Below are 27607 nucleotides of genomic sequence, written 5' to 3' on the forward strand. Positions count from 1 at the left end.
ACAGTAACATTCTATACACCTCCACATTATTTATGAGTGACACCTTTTAACACATTTAGTTGTAAGAAGTGCAATTTTGTGTATAGGGACAAGAAATATCTTGAACAAATTAAACAAAAAAAAATGTAGAAAACAGATTATAACTATTAGAAAATTATGTATATTATATTTTCATCAATCAATTTTTACATTTCAGTCCACAATCAGGATAAACTACCAAAATGAATAAAGGACTGATGCTTTATCACTCAATTGTGACCACAGCTTGCAAAAAAGTAAGGCAAACACTCTGACTAGAGACTGGGATAACATCTTTCACATCCAGACTGTAAAATAATCTAGTGAATGTAGTCAAGATTTTTTCTTCTGAATTTAAATAAAGAGCTTAAAAGTATAAATTTGATCTTGTGTATATATATATATATATATATATATATATATATATATATATATATATATATATATATATATATATATATATATATATATATATATAAACCTCTGAATATGCAGCATACAAGCTGGCTCAGGAAGTACAGTAGTACACATTTATTAATGCTAATAAAGATGACAGCCATATCAACAGCAATGAAACAGTACCTTTGAAGCTACTTATAAAAAATAAGCTTCCTCAATGCATCTCACTTCATTAGATCCATGAGTTTAAACATTTGAGAGAGAGAATGATGTTTAACTGCATGAACTAATGAACATCACCACCATCTCATTTTACCCCTATGTTTATTCTGTTCCATTGCTTAACCTTTGAAGATTGTCCTATTGCATATTATAAAGCACTATATTGCTGATATCCTTTTAATTTCAAGATCTTCAGCTGCCTGGACGAACGGGATTTATTTTAAATTATGAAATGCTCTGGGATTAACCAACATGAATAATGCTATAGAAAATCAAAGAGCACTGTACTGAAGAATCCAAGTCTCGAGTTTTCGGCTGCGTATTTATAATTAGGGCTTTAAAGGGCAGGAAAAAAAACATGCACAAGCTTGCTTGAAAGATCAGCTTCAAAATGTGGACATCTTAGAATGCTTTTCATTTTATTTTTGGATACAAAAAAAAAACAATAACCTTTTCCAAACAGCACACGTACAAGCAGCAATTAAAGCCAGAATGGAAATTCACAAATGTTTCAGGAAAGAAGATTCTGCCACTTTGTCAAAGGAAATTACATTCAGCCATCTCTCCCTAACAGAACTCACTTCAACATCCCCAGTCTTAGACTATATGCTTCTATTTTTCATGTTTATATTTTGTTTGTCAATTGATTGTCTTAATCAGCTTCTAATGAATTGCTTCTGCATTTTCAGGATTTGGCTTACTCACCACTCCTCACTAGAGACCAGATGACAAAGACCCCTGTGAACAAGAATGCAATTGTGCCTTTGCCTCACTGGCATAAATCCAAAAGTAAGTAGTCTTCAAGCAGATGCCTTGCAACAGTGAGTTGGCTTCAAAATTAATGTGGCTTTATGTCATTGAATTACAGTTGTGAGGACAAATTATGACAAAAAAGAGCAAAACGATAATAATAATTCTAGATCATAATGATTCATTACAATTTCCTTAAAAAAACAATGAATATTGAAAATTTGGGTGAGCTTGAATACATTAAATAAGATTAAAAACAGCAGTAAAATTGATTTATATAGCACCTTCCCATACTCTGAGCGGTGACTCTGAGGCTAGGGATCTGCGCCAGCAATCGGAAAGTTGCCAGTTTGATTCCCATAAATACCAGAAGTGATTCCACTCCATTGGGCCCTTGAGCAACGCACTTAACCTGCAATTGCTCTGTCCTGGGTATGACGTTAATTTGTATCAGGACCTGCAAGGAGGTAATCCAACTTGCAGAGAAACCTTGGAGGTTGGTGGCAGGATTGGCACTCCAGTCACTGTTAAAAACCTCACATTGGCCCACTGCATTTCAACTAGTGTGCTGCAGAGGTGTCACTCATTGCACAGCTGCACTTGGGATCAAATTTGGGATCCTGAGGTGGTTTGTTGTGTTGCTGTGCAGCAATGCGCTGTGTCAGTCCATGCTCCCAATTTCTCTCTCTTTATTCCCATACAAAGTATGTTTCAAGATTCATTACAAATAGTAGCAGATGAAAGCAAAGAAAAACAATAATTAAATAAAGTAATTATGCTGAGGATCAGATGGTCAGTCAGGAGAAAAAAATTAATAAACTATGGTGAAAACCTCTGGGATTTCATGACTAAAAGCCCACCCAGGCTTTGCTGGGCATTCTATGACATATCTAAGTGTCACACACGTGTGATTAGGAGACAGCTAAAGGGCTTGAGTAAGTGTAATGCTACATCAGACCAGGGGGTGGCAGAGTGTGCTGACTGTCTCTCTCAGTTCCATACAGACCATTCCCGGGAAATCCTGCTAGGTCCCGGTACCTCTGATGATGTCTCTTCCAGCTCCGACACCTCTGATGACATCACTTCCGGCTCCAGAACCTCTGATGACATCATTTCCTCCACCAGCCCTTAAAACTGCCATCTTACCTTCAAGTATTCAGTTCTGCTTTGGACTCAGTCTTGTAAACAACACAATCAATTTTCAACCTTTTGCAGCGAGGATCATAATATACGGCTGGCTGCTCCAATCCTTTCTGACACTGGAGCTTTTTTGTGACAGTGGCGTAGCCAGCAGGATGGTGTATTCCCAGAAGAAAACGGGACAGGACCTTAAAACTATTCAGATGGGAAAGTAACAGGGCCAAGTTTCCAGGTGGGAAGCTAGTCTTGGGGTCAGGAGTAACTCAGAACAGGCTTTGCTCCCTATATATGAACCCGGGCTAAAATATAACCACAGGGAGAGTATGGAGGAGACTTACAGACACAGGCTGGTTCCTGGGGAAGAAACAAAGGGGGCTCATTATGTTCTCTCGGAGGAAAGAGCTGAGCCACCCATTGGGATTAAGACCCCAGATATAAATGGGCTTTCCCCAGACTAGCAGGTGAGGAACCTAAAAAATTGGGAATTTAACTCAAGAAAAACACCTCAAGAACAGGCGGAGGCTCTATGGGAACAAGTAGCACAACGGCTAAGGCAATTTGAGCTGAGCTCCTTTCAAATAGTGCAGCAAATAGCCTGCTTCCTGTTAATAAAGAGCATCCCCAACAATCTCACCCAGCTGGTCTGGGAGAATTTTACAGCATGAAGGAGCTCATTGGGCTCCTCGAGAGAATTAAGCCAGCCTCACAATCTGGAAGAGCAGAACAGTCCTCTAGTGAACTCCGTGGGGATTATGTTCCACAAAAACGGTCCCTTTTATATGCTTTGAAGCCTGTTTTGAAGATGAGGTGCAATGCAGGTGGAGAGGGAGGGACAGTTTATCCCACATGGGAAATGTAGTCATTAATGGATTTTAAGTCAAGGCACTCTTTGACTCCGGCAGCAACATTTCCATTGTTGATTGCCGATATGTTTTACCGTGACAGTGGATTGAGGGAAAGACCAGTATTAAATGTGTGCACAGAGACGTCCAAAAATACAAAACCACCCTATGTTTCATCAGTCAAGGAGGATCGCTGAAAAAAGTCCCCGTAGCGGTCCTCCCCTCACCACCTTTTCCGATGATTCTTGGATGGGACTGGTCTGAAAATAAATGCGGTATACTTTTGACTACTCCAGAATGAAGCTTAGGCCCAGTTATAGATGGGGATGACCCGACTCAAGCTATCTCCACGGCGTGTAATCAGCCAGTGGAAAGAGATAAGGAAACCCAAGATGGGGGCGGTGAAGCCGCTGGACCGTCACAGGTGGATACATCATCAACACGCACCTCGGTGAGCCGGGAAGATGCTCCGCCCCTTAAAGTCAGACTGGACCCTCACTCCGAACTACAGTTTCAATTTAAAGAAATGCCGGCTTCTTTCAAGCGGGATCAGTGGAATGATGACTCCCTAAAATTTGCGAAAAATGCAGTCAATGGCCAATGCACTCATCAGCCCATGCCACATTTGTTATTGAAAATGACTTATTATATCGAGTAGCGGAACATGGGTGTGAGATGAGAAAACTGTTGCTAATCCCACGAACCTACCGGTGGCAGGTCTGTAAGTTAGCGCACGCTCATCAACTAGGAGGCCATTTGGGCACCGAAAAGAAATTAGAGCTAATTAACACTAGAATTACCAGAGCCTACGAAAAAACTCGTAATTCCGTCCCACCTTAAATCGCTTCTTAAATCCCTTCACACCTCTCCGCCACCGCCCTTTGTCTTCTAAATGTACTGATAAAGAGAAGCTTGGAGCAGCCGGCTATTCCATCCCCCCACCAATTTAGAACGTGCACGAACTTCTCTCAGCTCATGCCTTGATTGAGTATCTGGGAGTGAAGTGGAGTTTTAGAATGGAAATAATAGATCTTGTTTGGAACACACGCATTTCATGTCTGTTCCGTTTCTACAGTAATCTGTGTCAACACATTGTTAAAACAGAAACGTTTTTTTATATTCTAGTAGTAGATGACAAAATGTAGGCATAAACTATATAATGTATGAAGCCTGAAGTTCAAATAGCAAAGAAACATTTTTACAAGAATAACACAATTGACAGCATTTTATTGTATCTTCCTCTGTGGTTCAATAGACTCAGCCCCCGCTTGGGAATCAAGAGGTCACGAGTTCGATCCTGCCACCCTCCGTTTTGAGAAGTAAACTGCTCTTAGTCTTACTGTTTTAGAATAAAAGCATACATTTGATTTCAGTCTGTAACTGCCGGTGCAATTTATGATCCTTGTAAAGGTTAGCTTTTTTTTTTTAATTCACTTTTCATTCTCTCAGTCGCGTTCAGAATCAATCCATACAACCCCATCTGACACAGCTGTTTTCACTAAAGACGCGCTATAGCTCTGCGGTGTACCACGATGCATACTAACGCCAAACACCTCCCCCCCCCCAGGTTCTGACACACAAACGCTAGCGAAGCTGCCTTCTTCGTATCTCACCGTCACTTGATTTTCTTTTTATTCAGTTTTATTGAGTGTTCCTGCCAGTCCCCGCATGTTGCTGTATGCTGTTTCTTTTGCACTCCAGGACATGCAGAGGAAAGAATGGTAAAGACCAGTAACTTCGGCGCTATATGCAATCATCAGACACTCCCCATCTGCCCGTGTCGTTCAAACACAGGAACATATATTGGTGTAAAAGTATAACAAAAGTGCACTTTTATTCAAGTGCACTTTTTCATCGCCTTTTCCTGTAAGAAGCAATGTACACACTTCTCTCTATGCTGTGGTTTCTATTACACACCTGAAAGAAAGAGACAATATATGTGAAAATATCACTAATGCAATATTATTTGAAAATGAACAGCGTCAGATCGGGTGTGAATTTATGCAAGAACTGGAAATTCTCTGATGTGGGACCTTCCCCCAGGGAAGAAAGTACAGTGTCAGGTGCTCATTCAGTGTGATAGGAACCATAGCACAGAGAGGTGTGTACACGGCAACAAGTAAATGTAGGAAGGACGGTCCTTGGGTGTGTGGGAACTGTTAATATTTGAAAGTGATGATTTTATATAGCACGGAATGAAAATCAGCACTTCTTAGCATTGCACCATGCAAGCTGTCGTATCAATCGCCTACTGTAACTTGCTTTCTTTTTCTTCGGTTATACAGGTAGTTTTGAATAAAAGTGCACTTGTTTTGTTTATAAACGAAGTGTCTGCGTGCACTTTTCGTGGCATTACACATGTATTTTTTGAGCATGCCCGTTTGAGCAGTATAAAAAGTATTGTAAAGTATAACAAAACAACGGGCAGATGGGGAGTGTATGATAATTGCATATAGCGCCGAACTTACAGCTCTTTACTATTCTCTCCTCTGCATGCCCTGAAGTACAAAAGAAACAGAATACAGACGCGCTATAGCTCTGCGTTGTACCACGATGCATACTGTAGCGACCCGGCAGTCAGCGCTGCCGGAGTGATGCATTGTGGGAAGGTTGTACGTTCACTGCTTTTTATAATGTTTTTCCTGTTGTATTAATTAATGTCTTAACTTGTAAATAATTGTTGTGTTTGTGTTCAATTAGTTGGGTGGGTTTGGGTCATCGCCGTCCGGGGTTATTTATTTTTTAAAAAAGTACCAGTTATGTGAAATGTGTCTTCGTGCATGACCTTGACCATGGCAGTGCAATAATGTCGAGCTGTGTTTACTGGCTATCTGTGAATAAAGAGATACAACAGGACAGAGCTGTTATTCATTGCTGAGATTTTATCGAAGCAATTAATGCCGAGACACTCGGAGTCGTGCGGTGTATGGGACACGAGTGCTCGTTACTTAAGAAGCTGGGTACAGCTGCGTGCTGCCGAGACACTCGTAGTCGTGCGGTGTATGGGACACGAGTGCTTGCTACTTGAAGAGCTGGGTAAAGCTGCGCATAACGCTGGCAATCCGCTAGCCGACAGCTTGGGAGAGGTGCACGGCTTTAAAAACTTCAAGACTCGACCACAGGTCGCTACATTGGTGTCAGAAGTGGGAGACCAGGCTGTTTAGAAGACGCCGTCATGGAACAGAGTCTTGAAGAATTAGAGCGTGCCATCTTAGAGAACAGCGTTACGTTAGAGCGCCTGATCAGCGGAGCTGTGCGGAGAAAAGCGGCAAACCGCCTGATGGTACCAGTATTCCTCGGACAGTGTTGCGATCTTCTGAGCACGGCCAGAGGGGGCCGTCGGCTGCCGCAGCGATACCCCAGGTTACCAGTCGGACGGTCCGCTTCTCACGGTCACCTGCTAAGCTGCTGTGATACAGCGGATTAACTCCTTTAGAACCATACCTCGCACAAGTGGATCTGGCCGCGATACACAATGAGTGGAACCGCGAGGAAGCTGCGACACACTTGGCCCTTGCCTTGGAGGGTCCCGCACTTCAGGTACTCATTGATCTGTCATCGGAAGAGTGTCGTGATCTTCAGGCTCTCACTGCTGCTCTCACCCGTCGCTTTGGACAAAGAACTTCAGCAGAATGCAGCAGAGACAAGCTGACTAGCCGACGTCGGCATGAAGGGGAGAGTATAGGAGCCTTTGCCGCTGACGTCAGGGTTTATACACGAAAAGGTTACCCTACTTTCTCGACAGCAGTGAGAGAAGAACTCGGTCTTCATGCTTTCCTGCGGGGCCTCACACCAGAACGTCTTCGCCAGCATGTCTGTCTATCGTCACCCCGAGATTTGAGCGAGGCACTAAAAGAGGCTGAGCGGGTTGAAGACGCATACTACAGGCTGAGTCACCGACAAGACGAACGCCACGACCGAGTCGACTAACAAGAGCCGTTGAACGATGGGGCGGAAGGGGACCTGTCTGAGGCAGTGGAGGTCAGCCGCCCAATCAACATCAACCCCGACGGAGACAACGAGTGGACTGCTGTTTTCGATCGCGGAGAACCAGGGCACTTTGCCAGGGATTGCCCTGCCCCAAGTCCGCTGCCTCGTACAGCATCACCGCAGGGAAACGACATCGGGGTGAGGCCGTGAGGGGACCCTCGCTCCGTTTTTCAGCACCCCTCAACAAAGACTGCTTCAAAGTTGGCGCTGTGGATTTTCCACTGGACTATACCTAGACTGCACTATTGATGGACGGCCATGCAGTGCCTTAGTGGACACGGGTCCACTATTTGTTTGCTAAGAAAAGGAGTGTTGCCAGAAACAGCTAGTCTTCTTCCCGAGGGCTGGACCCCCACAAATAGCTGAACTACGCACGGTTATGGGTGAACGGACAGTAATGCCCGGAAAGAAACTGTTATCTGTGGTGGTAGGGACGAGCCAGACCAACCACGAATTCTGGCTTGGACATTAAAGACCAGTGCATTATTGGGTTGGACTTGTTGGCCCACTGGGGAGCATGTGTTGATGTGTCTAGGGCCGTCCTCTGCCTAGGTAATGAGACTGTGTCACCCAATCGGGCTGGAACCGTCCTGGAAGGGCTGCTGGCTTGGATTTGCCTGGATACCACGGATCAACGGCTCCCGACCGTGTTCGGAAGATGCAGAGACTCAAGGGGACCCCCAGGAGAATGTTGCAGCTCAGACCAGTGCTTCCCAACGGTTTTCCTCACGTGACCACCCATCAGCTGAGACAGTTGCCGCTGTAGAGGAATTGGGCCGTCAAGTGGGGAACATCTGAACGCCACAGCAGGAGCAACTTCAACAACTATTGAGAGACTTTGTGGACATTTTTGCGGCTCGAGAGGAGGACTGTACTAGAACGAATTTAGTGAAACACCACATAGACACTGGCCATGCCGCTCCCATTCGTTGCGCCCCACCGATTGCCTCTTGCGAAGCGTCAAGCTGCCGAGGAAATGATTTGTGAGATGGCAGCCAACGACGTTATTGAGCCTTCGGACAGCCCCTGGGCTGCACCAATGGTCATGGTACGGAAGAAAACGGGGGGTTGGCGCCCCTGTGTGGACTTTCGGAGGTTAAACGAAGTCACTCGAAAAGACTCATACCCACTGCCACGCATCGATGATGCATTGGATTATGTGGCTGGATCCTGTTGGTTCAGCACCCTGGACTTGCGCAGTGGGTATTGGCAAGTGGAACTGGCACCAGAGGACCGACACAAAACCGCATTCACCATAGGACAAGGGCTGTGGCAATTCAAGGTGATGCCGTTTGGACTGTGTAACGCACCGGCCACCTTTGAAAGACTGATGGAGCAGGTCCTAAAAGACATTCCCCGAACCCGATGTGTGGTCTATCTGGACGATCTTTTAATCCATGCCAGAGACTTTGATCAGGCTGTCCACAATTTAAGGGAAGTCTTGACAGCCATTCAGAAGCGCCGGGTTGCGGTTGAACCCTGAAATGTAACCTCCTCTCCCGACAAACTCAGTTTCTGGGACATGTGGTTAGCGAGAGTGGAGTGGCTACCGACCCAGCGAAGGTGACTGCCGTGAGCAACTGGCCCCCACCAGCCAACATCACCGAGCTGCAGAGCTTTCTGGGCTTAGCCTCATACTACCGGAGATTCGTGAGAAACTTTGCAACCATTGCTAGCCCCTTGCACCAGCTGACGAGGAAGGGCCAACAGTTTGGGTGGACGGAGGACTGCGCCGCCGCTTTTCAACAACTAAAAGCTGCTCTTACCAGTGCACCTGTCCTGGCTTACCCTGACCCCAACCAACCCTTTATTTTGGACACTGACGCTAGTAATGTGGGGGTTGGCGCAGTACTCTCCCAGAGGGGGGAGACCGGAGAGAGAGTGGTGGCCTACTATAGCTGCAGCCTCAGTCGACGGAGAAAAATTACTGCGTTACCGGCGGGAGCTATTGGCAGTAATCCTGGCAGTACGACACTTCAAGCCTTACCTTTTGGGCACTAAGTTTACAATTGAACTGACCATGCTAGCCTTACATGGCTGTTAAACTTCCGGCAACCTGAGGGCCAGGTGGCAAGGTGGATAGAAATACTTCAGGAGTATGATTTCGAGGTGCAACACCGACCAGGACGGCAGCATGCAAATGCTGATGCCCTCTCCAGGCGACCATGCGTCCTCGACGACTGTCGATATTGCCACCGGCAAGAAGAAAGGGTATGGGACCATCATCATCAGCAGCCGGGCTAGAGGACACTGATGGAGCAGGGGAACCATTCACCATCGACCAGTTACGGCAACTACAAGCAGACGACCCAGTGCTAGAGGAGGTAAGGGGTTGGCTGGAGACCCAGGAATGCCCGATTGGCAAACCGTGTCTTCCCAGGGCCGGAACTCAAGTTGTTACATTCGCAGTGGGGCAGCCTGGAGTTGCACGATGGTGTGATCTACAGAAGATGGCAGGCACCAAGGGGGGGTACTGACCGTTTGCAACTTCTGGTTCCCCAGGCTTTACGCACAACGGTCCTCCGTTGGGTTCATGGAGCAGCTGGATCTGGGCACTTTGGAAATGCAAAGACAGTCGCGGCTGCGCAGCGATTCTATAGGCCCGGATGTCGACAAGATGCGGAGATGCACGCCCACTGCTGTGACGTTTGTACGGCGCAGAAAGGACCTGGCCAACGCCTCACGCGCCACTACAACAGTATCTTGTCGGGCTCCCATGGAGAGGATTGGGGTAGATGTACTGGGTCCTTTCCCTATCACCGAGGCAGGAAATCGTTTTGTTTTGGTGGCGATGGACTATTTTACTAAATGGCCGGAGGCATATGCCATTCCAGATCAAAGTGCCTCCACAGCCGCCCAAAAATTGCTGGATGAAATGTTCACGCGATTTGGGGTGCCAAATGAACTGCACAGCGATCAAGGGCGGAACTTCGAGAGCCGTTTGTTTAAAGAGGTGTGTCAGCGGCTGGGGGTGAAGAAGACCCGAACCACTCCCCTTCACCCTCAAAGCGATGGACTGGTCGAACGGTTTAACCGCACCCTGGCTGCCCAACTTGCCATCCTCACTAGTCAACACCAGAGAGACTGGGACCAACATTTGCCTCTGGTCTTGTGGGCGTATAGGACGGCCGCTCAGGAATCGAGTCAGTGCACACCGGCGGGGCTGATGTTCGGAAGAGAGATGCGCACGCAATTGTGTTATTCTTGTGAAAATGTTTCTTTGCTATTTGGACTTCAGGCTTCATACACTATATAGTTTATGCCTACATTTTGTCATCTACTACTAGAATATAAAAAACGTTTGTTTTAACAATGTGTTGACACAGATTACTGTAGAAACGGAACAGACATGAAATGCGTGCTCCAAATAACGATCTATTATTTCTACTCTAAAACTCCACTTCACTCCCAGATACTCAATCAAGCTGAAGTTCGTGCACGCTTCTAAATTGGTGGGGGATGGAATAGCCGGCTGCTCCTAGCTTCTCTTTAACAGCACATTTAGAGGACAAAGGACGCTGGCGGAGAGGTGTGAAGGGATTTAAGAAGCAGTTTAAGGTGGGACGGAATTACAAGTTTTTTCGTAGGCTCTGGTAATTCTAGTGTTAAGCTCCAATTTTTTTTGCCCGGGAATTAATGAGGAGGTTTGCCATTTTTGTGTCACTTGTCCAGAGTGTCAATTACAGCAAATTCCTAGAAGGGACCTCGCTCCTCTCGTTCCCCTTCCCCTGGTTGATGTCCCGTTGAAAGCATTGAGGTCGATATCGTAGGACCCTGGAACCATCAGCCCGAGGACATAAGTACATATTAGCACTTGTGGATTATGCTACTCCGTATCCAGAGGTTGTTCCTTTGCACTCAGCCACATCTAAGGCAATCACACAGGAACTTGTGGAAGTCTTTGCACGTGTTGGCATCCCTAAAGAAATCCTTACGGATCAAGGGATGCCTTTCACCTCGGAGACGTTCAGGGAGACTTCCAAGTTACTTAAAATAAAGCACTTATTGACCATGGTGCATCATCCTCAAACCGACAGTCTTGTTGAGAGGTTTAATCAGACTCTCAAACAAATGCTTCCTAAGCTGGTCAGCGGGGACGGGAGAAACTGGGATCAGCTCCTCCACCTCGTTCTCTTTGCATATCGGAAGTCCCACAAGCCTCCACAGGGTTCTCACCGCTTGAATTATTGTACGCTTGAATTATTGTATTATTGTACAGCTTGGGAGAGGTGCACGGCTTTAAAAACTTCAAGACTCGACCACAGGTCGCTACATTGGTGTCAGAAGTGGGAGACCAGGCTGTTTAGAAGACGCCGTCATGGAACAGAGTCTTGAAGAATTAGAGCGTGCCATCTTAGAGAACAGCGTTACGTTAGAGCGCCTGATCAGCGGAGCTGTGCGGAGAAAAGCGCAAACCGCCTGATGGTACCAGTATTCCCGGACAGTGTTGCGATCTTCTGAGCACGCCAGAGGGGCCGCCGGCTGCGCAGCGATACCCCAGGTTACCAGTCGGACGGTCCGCTTCTCACGGTCACCTGCTAAGCTGCTGTGATACAGCGGATTAACTCCTTTAGAACCATACCTCGCACAAGTGGATCTGGCCGCGATACACAATGAGTGGAACCGCGAGGAAGCTGCGACACACTTGGCCCTTGCCTTGGAGGGTCCCGCACTTCAGGTACTCATTGATCTGTCATCGGAAGAGTGTCGTGATCTTCAGGCTCTCACTGCTGCTCTCACCCGTCGCTTTGGACAAAGAACTTCAGCAGAATGCAGCAGAGACAAGCTGACTAGCCGACGTCGGCATGAAGGGGAGTATAGGAGCCTTTGCCGCTGACGTCAGGGTTTATACACGAAAAGGTTACCCTACTTTCTCGACAGCAGTGAGAGAAGAACTCGGTCTTCATGCTTTCCTGCGGGGCCTCACACCAGAACGTCTTCGCCAGCATGTCTGTCTATCGTCACCCCGAGATTTGAGCGAGGCACTAAAAGAGGCTGAGCGGGTTGAAGACGTACTACAGGCTGAGTCACCGACAAGACGAACGCCACGACCGAGTCGACTAACAAGAGCCGTTGAACGATGGGGCGGAAGGGGACCTGTCTGAGGCAGTGGAGGTCAGCCGCGCCCAATCAACATCAACCCCCCGACGGAGACAACGAGTGGACTGCTGTTTTCGATGCGGAGAACCAGGGCACTTTGCCAGGGATTGCCCTGCCCCAAGTCCGTTGCCTCGTACAGCATCACCGCAGGGAAACGACATCGGGGTGAGGCCGTGAGGGGACCCTCGCTCCGTTTTTCAGCACCCCTCAACAAAGACTGCTTCAAAGTTGGGCGCTGTGGATTTTCCACTGGACTATACCTAGACTGCACTATTGATGGACGGCCATGTGCCTTAGTGGACACGTGGTCCACTATTTGTTTGCTAAGAAAAGGAGTGTTGCCAGAAACAGCTAGTCTTCTTCCCGAGGGCTGGACCCCCACAAATAGCGAACTACGCACGGTTATGGGTGAACGGACAGTAATGCCCGGAAAGAAACTGTTATCTGTGGTGGTAGGGACGAGCCAGACCAACCACGAATTCTGGCTTGCGGACATTAAAGACCAGTGCATTATTGGGTTGGACTTGTTGGCCCACTGGGGAGCATGTGTTGATGTGTCTAGGGCCGTCCTCTGCCTAGGTAATGAGACTGTGTCACTCCAATCGGGCTGGAACCGTCCTGGAAGGGCTGCTGGCTTGGATTTGCCTGGATACCACGGATCACCGGCTCCCGACCGTTGTTCGGAAGATGCAGAGACTCAAGGGGACCCCCAGGAGAATGTTGCAGCTCAGACCAGTGCTTCCCAACGGTTTTCCTCACGTGACCACCCATCAGCTGAGACAGTTGCCGCTGTAGAGGAATTGGGCCGTCGAAGTGGGGAACATCTGAACGCGCCACAGCAGGAGCAACTTCAACAACTATTGAGAGACTTTGTGGACATTTTTGCGGCTCGAGAGGAGGACTGTACTAGAACGAATTTAGTGAAACACCACATAGACACTGGCCATGCCGCCCATTCGTTGCGCCCCACCGATTGCCTCTTGCGGCGTCAAGCTGCCGAGGAAATGATTTGTGAGATGGCAGCCAACGACGTTATTGAGCCTTCGGACAGCCCCTGGGCTGCACCAATGGTCATAGTACGGAAGAAAACGGGGTTGGCGCCTGTGTGGACTTTCGGAGGTTAAACGAAGTCACTCGAAAAGACTCATACCCACTGCCACGCATCGATGATGCATTGGATTATGTGGCTGGATCCTGTTGGTTCAGCACCCTGGACTTGCGCAGTGGGTATTGGCAAGTGGAACTGGCACCAGAGGACCGACACAAAACCGCATTCACCATAGGACAAGGGCTGTGGCAATTCAAGGTGATGCCGTTTGGACTGTGTAACGACCGCCACCTTTGAAAGACTGATGGAGCAGGTCCTAAAAGACATTCCCGAACCCGATGTGTGGTCTATCTGGACGATCTTTAATCCATGCCAGAGACTTTGATCAGGCTGTCCACAATTTAAGGGAAGTCTTGACAGCCATTCGTAGCGCCGGGTTGCGGTTGAACCCCGCGAAATGTAACCTCCTCTCCGACAAACTCAGTTTCTGGGACATGTGGTTAGCGAGTGGAGTGGCTACCGACCCAGCGAAGGTGACTGCCGTGAGCAACTGGCCCCACCAGCCAACATCACCGAGCTGCAGAGCTTTCTGGGCTTAGCCTCATACTACCGGAGATTCGTGAGAAACTTTGCAACCATTGCTAGCCCCTTGCACCAGCTGACGAGGAAGGGCCAACAGTTTGGGTGGACGGAGGACTGCGCCGCCGCTTTCCAACAACTAAAAGCTGCTCTTACCAGTGCACCTGTCCTGGCTTACCCTGACCCCAACCAACCCTTTATTTTGGACACTGACAATAGTAATGTGGGGGTTGGCGCAGTACTCTCCCAGAGGGGGGAGACCGGAGAGAGAGTGGTGGCCTACTATAGCTGCAGCCTCAGTCGACCGGAGAAAAATTACTGCGTTACCCGGCGGGAGCTATTGGCAGTAATCCTGGCAGTACGACACTTCAAGCCTTACCTTTTGGGCACTAAGTTTACAATTCGAACTGACCATGCTAGCCTTACATGGCTGTTAAACTTCCGGCAACCTGAGGGCCAGGTGGCAAGGTGGATAGAAATACTTCAGGAATATGATTTCGAGGTGCAACACCGACCAGGACGGCAGCATGCAAATGCTGATGCCCTCTCGAGGCGACCATGCGTCCTCGACGACTGTCGATATTGCCGCCGGCAAGAAGAAAGGGGTATGGGACCATCATCATCAGCAGCCGGGCTAGAGGACACTGATGGAGCAGGGGAACCATTCACCATCGACCAGTTACGGCAACTACAAGCAGACGACCCAGTGCTAGAGGAGGTAAGGGGTTGGCTGGAGACCCAGGAATGCCCCGATTGGCAAACCGTGTCTTCCCAGGGGCCGGAACTCAAGTTGTTACATTCGCAGTGGGGCAGCCTGGAGTTGCACGATGGTGTGATCTACAGAAGATGGCAGGCACCAAGGGGGGGTACTGACCGTTTGCAACTTCTGGTTCCCCAGGCTTTACGTACAACGGTCCTCCGTTGGGTTCATGGAGCAGCTGGATCTGGGCACTTTGGAAATGCAAAGACAGTGCGCGGCTGCGGCAGCGATTCTATTGGCCCGGATGTCGACAAGATGCGGAGATGCACGCCCACTGCTGTGACGCTTGTACGGCGCAGAAAGGACCTGGACAACGCTCTCACGCGCCACTACAACAGTATCTTGTCGGGCTCCCATGGAGAGGATTGGGGTAGATGTACTGGGTCCTTTCCCTATCACCAAGGCAGGAAATCGTTTTGTTTTGGTGGCGATGGACTATTTTACTAAATGGCCGGAGGCATATGCCATTCCAGATCAAAGTGCCTCCACAGCCGCCTAAAAATTGCTGGATGAAATGTTCACGCGATTTGGGGTGCCAAATGAACTGCACAGCGGTCAAGGGCGGAACTTCGAGAGCCGTTTGTTTAAAGAGGTGTGTCAGCGGCTGGGGGTGAAGAAGACCCGAACCACTCCCCTTCACCCTCAAAGCGATGGACTGGTCGAACAGTTTAACCGCACCCTGGCTGCCCAACTTGCCATCCTCACTAGTCAACACCAGAGAGACTGGGACCAACATTTGCCTCTGGTCTTGTGGGCGTATAGGACGGCCGTTCAGGAATCGAGTCAGTGCACACCGGCGGGGCTGATGTTCGGAAGAGAGATGCGCACGCAATTGTGTTATTCTTGTGAAAATGTTTCTTTGCTATTTGGACTTCAGGCTTCATACACTATATAGTTTATGCCTACATTTTGTCATCTACTACTAGAATATAAAAAACGTTTGTTTTAACAATGTGTTGACACAGATTACTGTAGAAACGGAACAGACATGAAATGCGTGCGTTCCAAATAACGATCTATTATTTCTACTCTAAAACTCCACTTCACTCCCAGATACTCAATCAAGCTGAAGTTCGTGCACGTTCTAAATTGGTGGGGGGATGGAATAGCCGGCTGCTCCTAGCTTCTCTTTAACAGCACATTTAGAGGACAAAGGACGCTGGCGGAGAGGTGTGAAGGGATTTAAGAAGCAGTTTAAGGTGGGACGGAATTACAAGTTTTTTCGTAGGCTCTGGTAATTCTAGTGTTAAGCTCCAATTTTTTTCGCCCGGAATTAATGAGGAGGTTTGCCATTTTTGTGTCACTTGTCCAGAGTGTCAATTACAGCAAATTCCTAGAAGGGACCTCGCTCCTCTCGTTCCCCTTCCCCTGGTTGATGTCCCGTTTGAAAGCATTGAGGTCGATATCGTAGGACCCCTGGAACCATCAGCCCGAGGACATAAGTACATATTAGCACTTGTGGATTATGCTACTCCGTATCCAGAGGTTGTTCCTTTGCACTCAGCCACATCTAAGGCAATCACACAGGAACTTGTGGAAGTCTTTGCACGTGTTGGCATCCCTAAAGAAATCCTTACGGATCAAGGGATGCCTTTCACCTCGGAGACGTTCAGGGAGACTTCCAAGTTACTTAAAATAAAGCACTTATTGACCATGGTGCATCATCCTCAAACCGACAGTCTTGTTGAGAGGTTTAATCAGACTCTCAAACAAATGCTTCCTAAGCTGGTCAGCGGGGACGGGAGAAACTGGGATCAGCTCCTCCACCTCGTTCTCTTTGCATATCGGGAAGTCCCACAAGCCTCCACAGGGTTCTCACCGTTTGAATTATTGTACGGATGACAACCCAGGGGAATATTGGATATTTTAAAAGAAGGATGGGAAGGAAAGGCTCTTCCCTTTACCAATATATTAGAATATATCGCACGATTACGAGATAGATTTGGGAAAATTGAACCAATCTTAAAAAGTCACATGGAGGAAGCACAAGCAGCACAGGTCTACTATTATGACCATGGCACCACCCTCCGGGAATTCTAACTGGGTGATCGGGTCATGGTCTTGTTCCAAACCTCTAATTCCAAGTTACTTGCCCACTGGAAGGACCTTATGAAATTAAGGAGAGAAAAGGGCTTGTCGATTATTTGATGAAACAGCCCAATTGTCGACCTAGCGAGCAGGTTTATCATGTGAACTTGCTGAAGCCTTGGAAGGACAGGTACCCGGATCTTTTCTCCACTCAACCCCGCTCATTCTTTGCTCAATCCACCACCCTTAATTTTGAACCAGAGTTAAATGCCAGACAGAGACAGGAGCTGGAAACAGTTATTCTGTCCGTCCCAGAAGTTGTGAGTGAGAAGCCCGGAAGGACCTCTCTGATTGCACACGATATTGTGGCAGAACCTGGGGCTGTCATTCGAGAGCGCCCCTATCGACTTCCTGAAGCAAAGAAAGTTGAGGCGGAACTTGAAATCAAGCGCCTGCTGGCACTAGTTGTGATAGAGGAAAGTTATAGTTCCTGGTCCAGTGAAATTGTCTTGGTTAGTAAGCCTAACGGAAGTTGGAGGTTTTGCAATGACTTCCATTGGCTTAATCAACTTTCCCATTTCGATGCTTATCCGATGACTTGAGTGGACGACCTCCTCGAGAGGCTTGGACAGGCAATATTCTTGACCACACTTGACATGACGAAGGGGTACTGGCAGATTCCTTTAATGGACTCCATGAAAGTCAATACTGCATTTAGTACCACTAGCGGATACTGCCAATATCGTGTCCTTTAATTTGGGTTACATGGGGCACCTGCAACTTTCCAGTGTCTGGTGGATAGATTGCTCTGCTCCCATAATGCGTACAGTGGTGCCTATCTGGCTGCGCATGGAAGGAACAGGTACAGCAGGTCACTGCGGTGTTACAGATGCTAGGATAAGCTGGGCTTCGGATTAATCCAAAGAAATGTTTCTTTGGATTGAAAGAAGCTAAATATTTGGGCTACCTGGTGGGTCAGGGTATCGTAAAACCAGTGTTCAAAGATAGAAGCTATAATACAACGGCCCATCCGCGAACCAAGCAGCAGGTCCAAGCCTTTCTTAGACTAGCCGGGTACTACTGCCGGTTTGTACCCCGGTTTTCAGAAAGAGCGGTGCCCTTGATTGATTTAACAAAGAAAAGGGCTCCTAACAAGGTGGTATGGTGGTGATTTGACGGAGGATGCAATTAGTGACTTAAAACAGGCCCTTACATCTGCACCAGTTTTGAAAGTTCCTAATTTTTCTCTTCCTTTCATTCTCCAGACCTATACTTCAGACACAGGTCTCGGTGCTGTGTTGAGCCAAAACGTTGATGATGTGGAACACCCCATTATGTACCTCAGCCAGAAACTGTTGGATCGGGAGACCAGGTATGTGGCGGTGGAACGAGAGGCACTTGCAATTAAATGGCCGATTACCCAGTTGAGGTACTACCTCTAGGGCCGGGAGTTCAGTCTTGTGATGGATCATGCACCCTTACAGTGGATGGCCCTACACAAAGTGTCAAATCCTCGGGTCACCAGGTGGTTTCTTGACCTTCAACCGTATAAGTATTCACTTATTCATCGTAAAGGCACTCTTCATTCCAACGCTGATGCTCTTTCTCATTCTCATGACCTCTCGGTGCAGGTTGCCTTGTCACACACGTGCGATTAGGAGACAGCTAAAGGGCTTGAGTAAGTGTAATGCTACATCAGACCAGGTGGTTGCAGAGTGTGCTGACTGTCTCTCTCAGTTCCTTACAGACCAATTCCCGAAAAATCCTGCCAGATCCCTTCACTTCCTGTTCCGACACCTCTGATGACATAATTTTCTCCACCAGCCCTTAAAACTGCCATCTTACCTCCAAGTATTCAATTCTGTTTTGTACTCAGTCTTGTAAACAACACAATCAATTTTCAACTTTTTGCAGCCAGGATCATAATATATGGGTGGCTGCCCCAAACCTTTCTGACTGTCTGGAGTCTTTTTGTGACATAAGGTACAAAATAAAAGAATGAAAGAGGGAGTCAACCGGTGCAGACATCATCAATGAAAGGTGCTCAGTATTCTTCTTCCACCAGCCTCAGGGAAGGTTGTCACGGGACAGCAAGAGGCAAAAGCAAAAGACAAACAATCTTATTAGTCACAAATTTAATAAAAAGCTACGGATTAAAAGAGGGTTTTAAACAACTCTACCGTGCCAGCCTGACATATGTCTATAGGTAGATTATTCCATGTTTGGAGCATAAAAACTGAAAACAGTCTCAACACTTTTTTCTTGATTTAATCTCAGAATAGCAAACAAAGCAGAATTTAAGATCTAATGTCACGAAGGAGAGAAATATTCCAAGATACATGAAGATAAGATTATTCAGAGCCTATAAATAATTAGCCGTATTTTCAAATAGATTCTAAATGATACGACAGACAAAATAAACACACTAATACTGGTGCAATGTGGTCACATTTCTTATTTTTAGCTAGAATTTATGCAGGTGCATTTCGAACCCAATATTTTTTGGCAGACTTTTTAGCAGTGCATCGCAATAATCTATACGGCTAAACACAAAACCTTTTAAAGGACCAATAGTGCTTTATTTATTAAATGAAAAATTCTGAAGTGAGCATGAGTAGGCTTTGCGCCCTAGGAACCGAGTTACCCAAACTATTTTATAACATTTCAGTAATTATTTACTGCTCTGATGCTGATCTTTCTGATCATAAAATAGGTCATTACAATATTAACTGATGAAAAGAATTCATAAATAATTGCAGAATTACAGTATTTGGGTATTCCTCTAGAGCAGGGGTGCCCAATGCGTCGATTGTGATCGACCGGTAGATCGTAAAGGTAGTGCAAGTAGATCACGTTGCTTTCAAAAAAAATTTTTTTTAAACGTTAGTCTATCATGTATCCTCCCTATGGCATTTGCCACTTGATTGACATACAGAGTTCGTGACAAAAGGAAGACTGGCGAAGGGTCTAAAGTGATTTAGGACAGAGGGGTCAAAATTATATTTTTTGAGCAGAGGCCTAACTGCTGCTGTTTTAAATAAACCCAGGAAGCTAGTGAGCAGTTTACGATATCTGATTTGTCACTAATTAACGTGTCTGAAATTTCTTTGAAGACACTTTACTTTATTTAGATTATTTATTTATTTATAAAAGCACATTTAAAATAACAGTAGTTGTGCCAAATTTTTGTACAAAGAAACATTAAAATAAACACAATACCAACAGACATGGATTAATAAAACAACCAATTACAACATCCACCATAATCCCATTATACACAGTAAAAGGCAAATGAGAACAAGTAGGTCTTAAGCCAACTTGTAAAAACCTCAATAAAGGATGAAGACCTGATGTAGGCTTTCAAAACAAACAATAAGATTTTTAAATCAATGTGACACCTAACCGGAAGCTAGTGGAGAGAGGCTAAAATGGGGGAGATATGATCCTTTTTTCCAGAACCAATTAAAAATCTAGCTGATGCGTTTTGAACCAGGTGAAGGGGCAACAGGACAAATTTGGGCAGTCCCACATATAAAGAATTACAATAATTTAGCAGAGATGTAATAAAGCCATGAATAACTGTTTCCAAGTTCTTCAGTGAAAGAAACCCTTTTAGTTTATAAATTTGCCTCAGTTGGTTAAAACTGGACTTTACTATAGTGGAGATTTGTTTTTCAAAACTTAGTGACGACTTAAAGAAGATACCTAGGTTTCTGACCTCATTATGATTCATTGCTGCCAAGGAGAGTAAGTGAGTGCAGATTTCAACTGCAGATGTGGTAGGACCAAACATAATAACCTCTGTTTTATTTTTGTTTAATTATATGAAATTTTGTACTATCTAATATTTAATATCCTCAAAGCATTTCAACTGCTTTTATTACAGATGTGGTGATGTTAGGGCTGACTTTGAGGTATAGCTGTGTATCATGTTTTTTAAAGATGGTATTCGGGGGGAGCAGATAAAGGGAAAATAGAAGAGAAGCCAGAATTAACCTTGTGGGATACCTTGAGTGAGAGGAGCTGGCTGAGAGAAGTTCCCATCTATGTTAACAGACAAAGATCTACCTTTAAGGTAGGACTCAAACCATTTCAATGCACAGCCTTGAATGCCCATTTCACTTTATCCTCAAGCCATTTTAACAGAACCCCATGATCCAATGTGTCAAATGCCACACTAAGATCCAATACACCTAAGATTGCAGAAGAACCAAAGTTAATAGAATATCATTTGTCACCTTCAGCAAAGCCAATTCAGTACTATGAAGTTTTTTAAAACCTGATTAAAAGCCATCACATAAATTGTTATCCTCCAGATATAAAAGTAACTGCAAAGAAACCACTTTTTCCATAATTTTGGACAAAAAGAGCTTAGAAGTAGACCTATACTTTGAAAGAGTCGGCTTCTTCAGCAGAGGCTGAACAATTTAATGTTTAAAGTTTTCTGGCATTATGCAAGATTTGAGACAGTTGTTAATAATAGCCAAAACAACTGGACTAATAGCTCTGAAAGTATGTTTAAATAGGTGTGAAGATAAGATATTTAGCAGATAATTGGAAGGTTTCATATGCAGGATTATATCAGCTAGTGAGAAGAGGAAATACTGTAGATAGAAAGGAAGTAAAATGGCTGTGCACTGGTATCAGAAGGGTTGGTGTCGCCCTACTTGGTAGAGTAATGCTGGATCAAATGGCTTGAATCTTCTTTAATAAAACCCCTGTGTGTGTCCTGGTGTCCGTGTGTGTGTGTGTCTTCTGGTGAAGTGCGCATGCGCGGGCACCGTGGACGCACACACACTGGAAGTTGGGCATGCAGTGAATGGCGTAGCCGTGGCCGCGCATGATAAGCAAATAAAGGACAGCATTGCTGGGGAGAGTGCTGATTGGGTAGTCACTGCCGTGCACATAAAATCCAATGCTTGGGATATGCCACACATACTGCCCCTTGCATGTTTACTATCTATTAACAACATGCCACCCAAAAAAAAAGGACACGTCAAGTAGGAGAAAAGACACAGACACTCAAATCGTATATAAGCAACATCCCCAGGAAGAGCGGTCAGCTCATCAAGTAAACATCAACAAAAGAAAAATACGAGCAAATAGATCAATTGAAGAAAAAGAAAATAAGCGTCAGAATATTCCCCGTACTGATTTGGCTCCATCTTCTACAAATTTACCCTTTACCTTAAAAAGGTGACAATTTCCAGTTACATTAGCCTTTGCCATAACAATTAATAAAGCTCAAGGGCAAAACTTAGAAAAAGTTGCCATTTACTTGCCAGAACCAGTATTCAGCCACGGTCAGTTATATGTTGCATTATCAGGAGTTAGAAGTTTTACAGATGTTGTTGTCAATGTTGTAGATGGTCCTGAACAAAGCAAACTGTTGCCAAACTCAGACAGAGTATTTACAAAAAATGTTGCCTATAATGAAATTTTATATAAAAATTTCATGAGGTAAAAAAAAAAACAACGTATTCCTAAATATCTTATTCAGATATTGTGTATTACAGATTGTTATAAAGTTTTACACTAAGGCAATATTAATTATATTTACTGTATTGTCATATATGTTTCCATTTTATTTTTAATATTATTTTACTTTAGGCTTCTTGCAAAAATATTTTTAACAAAAAAAAATTAAGACAACAAATAGAATGAGGACTGTTCCTACTAATGTTTATGCAATGCTGTTCTAGCGCCTGTTATTGTAACGGGCTTAATGTCTAGTTTTATTTATAAAAAAATTGAGAAAAAGCTCACAGGTCTCAGACATACTCTCAGGAAAGCTGCTGACAGGTGGGATTAAGAGAGTATTTAAGGTGCTAAACAGCACCCAAGGTCTCGAGGCAGCATTAACAATTAAACAAGATAAAAAAAAATATTTTGCTGCTCTCACAGCCTCTTGACAGAACTTCCAGCCAGTTCTGAGAATTTCATAAGAAACCTGCAGTTTGTCCTTTTTCCATCTCTGCTCAGCCTGCCCGTACTCCTGTCTGAGTGCATTAGTGGTGTCATTTAACCAGGGTTAAACACTGGCTTTTCCCTTGGCTCTCCTTAACTTTGCGGGTGCGACCAGATGCAGAGTATCCTTACAAGGGAGGACATCTAACACCAAGGGTAACAGAAAGTCAGAGAAGATAACACAAAACTGCCGCACTGTGTCAGCATTTATACTGTGTGAATGGCGCTGCGGTTTAGTGAAATTGATGGGCGGACACAAAAGCTTAATTTCAAAAACTACTGCAAAATGATCAGAAATGCTGGTATTAGAGATATTATTTGCTTACAGGCCATGTGTTAGAACTAAGTCCAATGTATGGCCTCCCTGATGTATGGGACTTGACACCTCCTGAGTAAAATTAAAAGAGTCCACATGACCTGGAAAATCTTTAATCAGGTTTTTTTTGTTGGTCAACAAACATGAATGTTCAAATCTCCTAGATTCAGCATTCTATCAGTGCATGACACCATGAAAGGTGAGAACTCTGAGAACTCCTCTACAAAATCCTTATTATTCCACTTGATGGAACAGGATCAAGAATGGAGGTGGATGAGTTAAGGCAAGTTGTATGCATTAAACACTCCTACTTAGGCTTGCATAGGTTTCATGGCTGATGCTGGATTACCAGATATTTGATAGTTAAAGAAAGTACTTTTTAATTGAAACACTGTAAGAATTATGAAAATATTAAAGAAGGGCTGGCATTGATGGTGTTCTGTGTGGAGACTGGAAGCTAAGGAACAGTACTATACAGTCAGGATATCAAAAGGTCTACATGACCATATTTAATGTTATTTATTAAAAAATATTTTTTTACAAAAAATATTTTTTTCACTTCATTATGGATTGGAAGATCTGGTGCAAAACGTACGGCATGACTTGTTTTGATATTATGATGCTGGATTGCAAACTGTTACTAAAACAAATTGTGCGGGCCTGAGCTTGTAAAAGTCTGTTTTTGGTTATATTTTTCTGATCATTAGGTTACATAGTTACAACTTTAATAGTTTATGCAGATAGGGAAATTAAGCTATTAAGAAATATTAGTTAGTTAATTCCCATGACCCTGTAGTTAGGATATAGCGGATTGCATAATGGCTGGATGGATGAATAGTTTATTTATTGTAAGACTCAGAGATCATATACTTGGCAGAAAGTAGAATGCAATATACAGCTCTAAGTAGGGCTATAATCATCCATTTTCAAAGGAAAGAAACTCTAAGGATATTGCCTGAATATTTGAAATATGAAAAGGAGAATAAAAAAGTGAAGAAAGGTGAATAAAGACAGACAAACATGAATAAAGTAACAAGAATGGGGGTGTTCAAGGTGAAGTGATCCACAACATCCAGAGAGGTTAGTGCAGAACTGAGAAAGAGGCAGTGAAATCAATGTGTCATGCAGCATTGTATGGAGGCGGTTAGAAAAAAAAATACTTCTGCAGGGGAAAAAAAAGAACAGTTAAAATTCAATCAAGCCAAAGAGAATAGTCCTAAATTCTCACCAGAATATAAAAACTTCAATATGGAATGAATAAAAAAAATAAACCGGTAGAAACTTCAGAAGAGTCCATAATTATATGCTCTTTTCTGGGAAAAAGGAAATGTTATACTTGATTAAATGTTGTATTAAAAGTACAGCTCACATGTAGCTGGGTCACATGTATATGAGCTTTCAAAGTGTCCACCGAATATTTTTCATAATGACTTATGTGATAAATTTTACAATGGTTCATAACAGTGGAACTAAAATCTCTCCAACATTACTTTCCCTCATTGCCGTTCTTTGTTTTCCCAAAAAAGAATAATCTAAGCAGCTCTGATAAGACCATTAAAATAAAAGAGTGAGCCACAAAAGCAATCTAATGCATTCTGATGGGAGAAATAAAACGCAGAAATTAGTTAATCTAATTTAGCAAATTACTAGTGAGAAATAACAATCTCATTTTTTTGCCTCCATCTCTCTAAGATGAGCTTTTCATAGAATGCTTATCAAGGGTGACTGAATTTCCAAGTCCATTAACAAAGTAAAAAAATAAAATAAAATTCAAGGAGAGTCCAGAAATCACTGCTGGTAAAAATATGTCGCTCATTAATTTTATTAAGAAAAAAAGATCAAAAAATGGGGACATTAGAACACAATGGCAGCAAGATTAGAAACCTGACATTCCTACTGTAATTTAATTAGGTATTTGACTTTCATTAGATGAGGGAAAGTGACAGTAATAAATCAAAGCCTGCTTCCTTACTTCCAGCTGTGTGCGCCAGTTTAACTGTCTGATGTTTTGCAATGTGCCCTCTTGTAATACTCAGCCCCAAATAAGATTGCTGAAAACTGTATTCTGGAGAATTTCACGCTTTCCAACTGACCCAGAGTTATTTTTCCTTTTCAAAGTGTAATGAACACAGACCCTGTCAACCTGCATCAACCTTTCACCGACACAGGTATGGACTTTAGATAAGGTAAATTATTTTTACCTTTCTAGCTATCAGTTCTGCTATTTCAAAGTTAATTTAGTGCCGCTATTTTGAGCTTTCCCTGGCCCATCAGTGAAGCTTTTCCAAGCGGATTTGCTACATACTTTCTCACCATATTAACCATAGTTCAATTATAATCATGTTTCCCTGGCAGTGGCAAGCAGTAAAAAAAAACAAAAAAAAACAAAAAACAAATTAAAAAAAAAAAACCTTGCAAAAGTTTCTCATTGGCATAATCAGTTGAAACAGATTGAATATTGCGAGTCAAGCAAAACAGGGTGATAATCAGCAATGTTGCACACAGCCAGCACCATAGGAAGCATTTACCTGATTTGATTCTCTCACGATGACACATATCTTGACAGAATGTTCACATATCTGGTTCAGGTTGCTGAACACTTGATTGCTTCTCTTTGGAAGGAAAACACAAGTTTTGTTGTATCAAATCTTGTTTCTTTAATGCCATGAATGAAGGAAGATGGCATAACATGTTACACTGATATGACAAGCCATTCCACAGGAGTGAAGCAAAGATGATCTTGCAAAGATTAAAGAAGGCTAATAATGTGCATCTACACCTAGTATACAACAGAAACAATAATAATAAAAAATACTTTTGGAAGCTATTAAGAACTCATTTTCATGCACACAGGCACATGCACACATTTAAGCATTCTTTTAGGTTTCCATATAGATCCTCATTAATACTGTTACAATAAAAAACTATAATTGTCGAGAGGTTTACTTACCATGGTAGGATATTCATGTCTCTGGTGACTTTTCCTGTGAAGTCAGTAGATGGATTGGGAGAGCATGGGGGGGTCATGAGGTCGCTGGAAAGGGGTGTGTGGTGCTCCCACTATCTATGCAAAAGGACGAAGGTCCGTGTCTTTAGAGTTCTGCTGCTTCCTTTCTTGCTATATGGTTGTGAGTCATGGATGCTATCCAATTACCTGAGACGAAGACTGGACTTCTTTAATAATGTGTCTCTTCGGAGAATACTTGGGTACTGCTGGTTTGACTTTTTGTCGAATGACCGGTTGCTCATGGAGTCCTGAATGAAGCACCTTACCTACATTGTGAGAGATCGTCAGTTATGGCAATATGGCCATGTGGCGCGATTCGCTGAGGGTGATCCGGCTCGCAGGATCGTCATTGTTGAGGACCTGAGTGACTGGACCAGGCCAATGGGATGTAACACATTACACCTGGCTGCAGCAGATAGAGGGTCATTTCTGGAGGTTGGGATTGGACCGTGTGTTTGCCTGGGGGGTTGTCAACGAGGATCCCGAGCTGTTTCGTCGTGTGGTGTGTGCGGCAACGCACTGTACCAGTGCAGGCTCCCCAACCTGACCTGACCTAACCTATAAAGCAGTTTTTGAATAATTGGTCCACGCTAGGGTTCTCTAGAACCTAAAGTGGACCCAAAGGAGTTTCTGTAGTCACTAGATGAAGCACTAAAGCTGCTAGCAGAGATAAGAGGCTACCAGGCTGATCATGCCTATTTTTCCTTTATGAGAAGTAATACTAAAACTAGTGAAAGTTCTATATTATTAATCATTAGAGGCAGGGCCGGATTATGGTACAGGATTACCGGGACAGTGGCCCAAGGATCCAACCTGTAGGGGGCCACCGAAAAAGCTCTTTTTGCCATGAATTTGCTTGGTTTGCTAGCGACCTTGTTTGAATAAATTATCTCCTGAAAATTCACCATGCAAGTGACTCAAGAAAATTCCCCAACCGAAGTTGTCCCATTTGCAAAGCCACAAACTCACTCTTAATTTTACTTTAGTCCATCATACTCTGCCCACTCCTAAAGCCTTCTGTCCTGCTCTGTGCCTTTCTGGTCCTTGGATGCAAACAATGCAAAGCCAGTGTCCATTGCTGTTTATTTTATATAAGATGTGGCATAGCGAGTCACTAATAGCATTACTGAATACACTAAACGTTGTACTTTAATGTTCTTTAAGTATTTCTTCCTCATTACATTTTAATTTGGCAAATACTTTCATTGGCAGCAACTTGAAAATTCTGCTAAGAAAAATAATATGCAGCAAAATTTTAAAACAAATCAAAAGAAGTTCAGGTTATAGTTTAAAAAAAGCTTGTGAAACGTGTTCAGCTTGAGGAAGTATACAGAGCCGCCTGATTTGATAAAGAAAAATATAATACGTGTAACCTTAATACTCAACTTGTATTTCGCCCTTATTTTAGAAATTCTGTGTCAAGCCAGCAGACTCCAAAAGA

The sequence above is a fragment of the Polypterus senegalus genome, chromosome 17, assembly GCF_016835505.1.
Source record: "Polypterus senegalus isolate Bchr_013 chromosome 17, ASM1683550v1, whole genome shotgun sequence".
NCBI lineage: Eukaryota > Metazoa > Chordata > Cladistia > Polypteriformes > Polypteridae > Polypterus > Polypterus senegalus.